This window comes from Hypomesus nipponensis, chromosome 19, assembly GCF_054491055.1.
Source record: "Hypomesus nipponensis isolate SF chromosome 19, ASM5449105v1, whole genome shotgun sequence".
In the NCBI taxonomy this organism is placed as follows: Eukaryota; Metazoa; Chordata; class Actinopteri; order Osmeriformes; family Osmeridae; genus Hypomesus; species Hypomesus nipponensis.
This window is the reverse complement of record NC_140379.1, coordinates 20,272,501-20,277,500: the sequence shown is the minus strand read 5'-3', so window position 1 is coordinate 20,277,500 and position 5,000 is coordinate 20,272,501. Positions and strand designations below refer to the sequence as shown.

The following is a 5,000-nucleotide window of genomic DNA, read 5'->3' as shown; positions in this document are numbered from 1 at the left end:
TCAACTTATTTCGTACGGCCATACCAGCCTGGCAACGCCCGATCTCGTCTGATCTCGGAAGCTAAGCAGGGTCGGGCCTGGTTAGTACTTGGATGGGAGACCGCCTGGGAATACCAGGTGCTGTATGCTCTTTTGCTCATTCACTTAGAAACTGAAATGTTGTAATATGCACAAGTAGTCCTTCATGAAAGGGGCTGGAAGCAGTTTTCATTTTGACACGAGAGAGAGAGAGAGAGAGAGAGAGAGAGACCACCTTGCATTGTCAATTGCCAAATCTGTATATGGATAAGTAGCCTATGGTTGTCAACTTATTTCGTACGACACGAGAGAGAGAGAGAGAGAGAGAGAGAGAGAGACCACCTTGCATTGTCAAATGCAAAATCTGTATATGGATAAGTAGCCTATGGTTGTCAACTTATTTCGTACGGCCACACCAGCCTGGCAACGCCCGATCTCGTCTGATCTCGGAAGCTAAGCAGGGTCGGGCCTGGTTAGTACTTGGATGGGAGACCGCCTGGGAATACCAGGTGCTGTATGCTTATTCACTTAGAAACTGAAATGTTGCAATATGCACAAGTAGTCCTTCATGAAAGGGGCTGGAAGCAGTTTTCATTTTGACATGAGAGAGAGAGAGAGAGACCACCTTGCATTGTCAATTGCCAAATCTGTATATGGATAAGTAGCCTATGGTTGTTAACTTATTTCGTAAGGCCATACCAGCCTGGCAACGCCCGATCTCGTCTGATCTCGGAAGCTAAGCAGGGTCGGGCCTGGTTAGTACTTGGACGGGAGACCGCCTGGGAATACCAGGTGCTGTATGCTCTTTTGCTCATTCACTTAGAAACTGAAATGTTGCAATATGCACAAGTAGTCCTTCATGAAAGGGGCTGGAAGCAGTTTTCATTTTGACACGAGAGAGAGAGAGAGAGAGAGACCACCTTGCATTGTCAAATGCCAAATCTGTATATGGATAAGTAGCCTATGGTTGTCAACTTATTTCGTACGGCCAAACCAGCCTGGTAACGCCTGATCTCGTCTGATCTCGGAAGCTAAGCAGGGTCAGGCCTGGTTAGTACTTGGATGGGAGACCGCCTGGAAATACCAGGTGCTGTATGCTCTTTTGCTCATTCACTTAGAAACTGAAATCTTGCAATATACACAAGTAGTCCTTCATGAAAGGGGCTGGAAGCTGTTTTCATTATGACACGAGAGAGAGAGAGAGACCACCTTGCATTGTCAATTGCCAAATCTGTATATGGATAAGTAGCCTATGGTTGTCAACTTATTTCGTACGACACGAGAGAGAGAGAGAGAGAGAGAGAGAGAGAGAGACCACCTTGCATTGTCAAATGCCAAATCTGTATATGGATAAGTAGCCTTTGGTTGTCAACTTATTTTGTACGGCCACACCAGCCTGGCAACGCCCGATCTCGTCTGATCTCGGAAGCTAAGCAGGGTCGGGCCTGGTTAGTACTTGGATGGGAGACCGCCTTGGAATACCAGGTGCTGTATGCTCTTTTGCTCATTCACTTAGAAACTGAAATGTTGCAATATGCACAAGTAGTCCTTCATGAAAGGGGCTGGAAGCTGTTTTCATTATGACACGAGAGAGAGAGAGAGACCACCTTGCATTGTCAATTGCCAAATCTGTATATGGATAAGTAGCCTATGGTTGTCAACTTATTTCGTACGACACGAGAGAGAGAGAGAGAGAGAGAGAGAGAGAGAGAGAGAGAGAGAGAGAGAGAGAGAGAGAGAGAGAGAGAGAGAGAGAGAGAGACCACCTTGCATTGTCAAATGCCAAATCTGTATATGGATAAGTAGCCTTTGGTTGTCAACTTATTTTGTACGGCCACACCAGCCTGGCAACGCCCGATCTCGTCTGATCTCGGAAGCTAAGCAGGGTCGGGCCTGGTTAGTACTTGGATGGGAGACCGCCTGGGAATACCAGGTGCTGTATGCTCTTTTGCTCATTCACTTAGAAACTGAAATGTTGCAATATGCACAAGTAGTCCTTCATGAAAGGGGCTGGAAGCTGTTTTCATTTTGACACGAGAGAGAGAGACCACCTTGCATTGTCAATTGCTAAATCTGTATATGGATAAGTAGCCTATGGTTGTCAACTTATTTCGTACGGCCATACCAGCCTGGCAACGCCTGATCTCGGAAGCTAAGCAGGGTCGGGCCTGGTTAGTACTTGGATGGGAGACCGCCTGGGAATACCAGGTGCTGTATGCTCTTTTGCTCATTCACTTAGAAACTGAAATCTTGCAATATGCACAAGTAGTCCTTCATGAAAGGGGCTGGAAGCTGTTTTCATTTTGACACGAGAGAGAGAGAGAGAGACTACCTTGCATTGTCAATTGCTAAATCTGTATATGGATAAGTAGCCTATGGTTGTCAACTTATTTCGTACGGCCATACCAGCCTGGCAACGCCCAATCTCGTCTGATCTCGGAAGCTAAGCAGGGTCGGGTCTGGTTAGTACTTGGATGGGAGACCGCCTGGGTATACCAGGTGCTGTATGCTCTTTTGCTCATTCACTTAGAAACTGAAATCTTGCAATATGCACAAGTAGTCCTTCATGAAAGGGGCTGGAAGCTGTTTTCATTTTGACACGAGAGAGAGAGAGAGAGAGACCACCTTGCATTGTCAATTGCCAAATCTGTATATGGATAAGTAGCCTATGGTTGTCAACTTATTTCGTACGGCCATACCAGCCTGGCAACGCCCGATCTCGTCTGATCTCGGAAGCTAAGCAGGGTCGGGCCTGGTTAGTACTTGGATGGGAGACCGCCTGGGAATACCAGGTGCTGTATGCTCTTTTGCTCATTCACTTAGAAACTGAAATGTTGTAATATGCACAAGTAGTCCTTCATGAAAGGGGCTGGAAGCAGTTTTCATTTTGACACGAGAGAGAGAGAGAGAGAGAGAGAGACCACCTTGCATTGTCAATTGCCAAATCTGTATATGGATAAGTAGCCTATGGTTGTCAACTTATTTCGTACGTCACGAGAGAGAGAGAGAGAGAGAGAGAGAGAGACCACCTTGCATTGTCAAATGCCAAATCTGTATATGGATAAGTAGCCTATGGTTGTCAACTTATTTCGTACGGCCACACCAGCCTGGCAACGCCCGATCTCGTCTGATCTCGGAAGCTAAGCAGGGTCGGGCCTGGTTAGTACTTGGATGGGAGACCGCCTGGGAATACCAGGTGCTGTATGCTCATTCACTTAGAAACTGAAATGTTGCAATATGCACAAGTAGTCCTTCATGAAAGGGGCTGGAAGCAGTTTTCATTTTGACATGAGAGAGAGAGAGAGAGACCACCTTGCATTGTCAATTGCCAAATCTGTATATGGATAAGTAGCCTATGGTTGTTAACTTATTTCGTAAGGCCATACCAGCCTGGCAACGCCCGATCTCGTCTGATCTCGGAAGCTAAGCAGGGTCGGGCCTGGTTAGTACTTGGACGGGAGACCGCCTGGGAATACCAGGTGCTGTATGCTCTTTTGCTCATTCACTTAGAAACTGAAATGTTGCAATATGCACAAGTAGTCCTTCATGAAAGGGGCTGGAAGCAGTTTTCATTTTGACACGAGAGAGAGAGAGAGAGAGAGACCACCTTGCATTGTCAAATGCCAAATCTGTATATGGATAAGTAGCCTATGGTTGTCAACTTATTTCGTACGGCCAAACCAGCCTGGTAACGCCTGATCTCGTCTGATCTCGGAAGCTAAGCAGGGTCAGGCCTGGTTAGTACTTGGATGGGAGACCGCCTGGAAATACCAGGTGCTGTATGCTCTTTTGCTCATTCACTTAGAAACTGAAATCTTGCAATATACACAAGTAGTCCTTCATGAAAGGGGCTGGAAGCTGTTTTCATTATGACACGAGAGAGAGAGAGAGACCACCTTGCATTGTCAATTGCCAAATCTGTATATGGATAAGTAGCCTATGGTTGTCAACTTATTTCGTACGACACGAGAGAGAGAGAGAGAGAGAGAGAGAGAGAGAGACCACCTTGCATTGTCAAATGCCAAATCTGTATATGGATAAGTAGCCTTTGGTTGTCAACTTATTTTGTACGGCCACACCAGCCTGGCAACGCCCGATCTCGTCTGATCTCGGAAGCTAAGCAGGGTCGGGCCTGGTTAGTACTTGGATGGGAGACCGCCTTGGAATACCAGGTGCTGTATGCTCTTTTGCTCATTCACTTAGAAACTGAAATGTTGCAATATGCACAAGTAGTCCTTCATGAAAGGGGCTGGAAGCTGTTTTCATTTTGACACGAGAGAGAGAGACCACCTTGCATTGTCAATTGCTAAATCTGTATATGGATAAGTAGCCTATGGTTGTCAACTTATTTCGTACGGCCATACCAGCCTGGCAACGCCTGATCTCGGAAGCTAAGCAGGGTCGGGCCTGGTTAGTACTTGGATGGGAGACCGCCTGGGAATACCAGGTGCTGTATGCTCTTTTGCTCATTCACTTAGAAACTGAAATCTTGCAATATGCACAAGTAGTCCTTCATGAAAGGGGCTGGAAGCTGTTTTCATTTTGACACGAGAGAGAGAGAGAGAGACTACCTTGCATTGTCAATTGCTAAATCTGTATATGGATAAGTAGCCTATGGTTGTCAACTTATTTCGTACGGCCATACCAGCCTGGCAACGCCCAATCTCGTCTGATCTCGGAAGCTAAGCAGGGTCGGGTCTGGTTAGTACTTGGATGGGAGACCGCCTGGGTATACCAGGTGCTGTATGCTCTTTTGCTCATTCACTTAGAAACTGAAATCTTGCAATATGCACAAGTAGTCCTTCATGAAAGGGGCTGGAAGCTGTTTTCATTTTGACACGAGAGAGAGAGAGAGACCACCTTGCATTGTCAATTGCCAAATCTGTATATGGATAAGTAGCCTATGGTTGTCAACTTATTTCGTACGGCCATACCAGCCTGGCAACGCCCGATCTCGTCTGATCTCGGAAGCTAAGCAGGGT

At 46.5% G+C, this 5,000-nt stretch overlaps 6 non-coding genes and 10 pseudogenes across 6 annotated transcripts in view; all 16 read left to right on the top strand.

Moving 5' to 3' along the window:
• The first annotated feature begins 10 nt into the window (after window positions 1-10).
• Window positions 11-129, top strand: LOC146249552 (5S ribosomal RNA). Its single transcript, XR_014732738.1, has one exon. It is a non-coding gene; the product is annotated as a 5S ribosomal RNA (ribosomal RNA).
• A 291-nt stretch (window positions 130-420) lies between these two features.
• On the top strand, window positions 421-539 carry LOC146249551 (5S ribosomal RNA). The gene has a single exon (XR_014733679.1). It is a non-coding gene; the product is annotated as a 5S ribosomal RNA (ribosomal RNA).
• Window positions 540-703: 164 nt separating this feature from the next.
• LOC146249550 (5S ribosomal RNA) lies at window positions 704-822 on the top strand (annotated as a pseudogene).
• A 176-nt stretch (window positions 823-998) lies between these two features.
• LOC146249549 (5S ribosomal RNA) lies at window positions 999-1,117 on the top strand (annotated as a pseudogene).
• A 279-nt stretch (window positions 1,118-1,396) lies between these two features.
• Window positions 1,397-1,515, top strand: LOC146249548 (5S ribosomal RNA; annotated as a pseudogene).
• A 329-nt stretch (window positions 1,516-1,844) lies between these two features.
• Window positions 1,845-1,963, top strand: LOC146249547 (5S ribosomal RNA). Its single transcript, XR_014734038.1, has one exon. It is a non-coding gene; the product is annotated as a 5S ribosomal RNA (ribosomal RNA).
• Window positions 1,964-2,129: 166 nt separating this feature from the next.
• On the top strand, window positions 2,130-2,238 carry LOC146249546 (5S ribosomal RNA; annotated as a pseudogene).
• A 172-nt stretch (window positions 2,239-2,410) lies between these two features.
• LOC146249545 (5S ribosomal RNA) lies at window positions 2,411-2,529 on the top strand (annotated as a pseudogene).
• A 174-nt stretch (window positions 2,530-2,703) lies between these two features.
• Window positions 2,704-2,822, top strand: LOC146249544 (5S ribosomal RNA). Its single transcript, XR_014732736.1, has one exon. It is a non-coding gene; the product is annotated as a 5S ribosomal RNA (ribosomal RNA).
• Window positions 2,823-3,107: 285 nt separating this feature from the next.
• On the top strand, window positions 3,108-3,226 carry LOC146249543 (5S ribosomal RNA). Its single transcript, XR_014733678.1, has one exon. It is a non-coding gene; the product is annotated as a 5S ribosomal RNA (ribosomal RNA).
• A 164-nt stretch (window positions 3,227-3,390) lies between these two features.
• LOC146249542 (5S ribosomal RNA) lies at window positions 3,391-3,509 on the top strand (annotated as a pseudogene).
• A 176-nt stretch (window positions 3,510-3,685) lies between these two features.
• LOC146249541 (5S ribosomal RNA) lies at window positions 3,686-3,804 on the top strand (annotated as a pseudogene).
• Window positions 3,805-4,083: 279 nt separating this feature from the next.
• On the top strand, window positions 4,084-4,202 carry LOC146249540 (5S ribosomal RNA; annotated as a pseudogene).
• Window positions 4,203-4,368: 166 nt separating this feature from the next.
• On the top strand, window positions 4,369-4,477 carry LOC146249539 (5S ribosomal RNA; annotated as a pseudogene).
• A 172-nt stretch (window positions 4,478-4,649) lies between these two features.
• LOC146249538 (5S ribosomal RNA) lies at window positions 4,650-4,768 on the top strand (annotated as a pseudogene).
• A 170-nt stretch (window positions 4,769-4,938) lies between these two features.
• LOC146249537 (5S ribosomal RNA) overlaps window positions 4,939-5,000 on the top strand; it is a 119-nt gene continuing 57 nt past the window's right edge. Inside the window, exon 1 of the ribosomal RNA XR_014732735.1 lies at window positions 4,939-5,000. This exon is cut by the window's right edge and continues 57 nt beyond it. This is a non-coding gene — a ribosomal RNA (5S ribosomal RNA).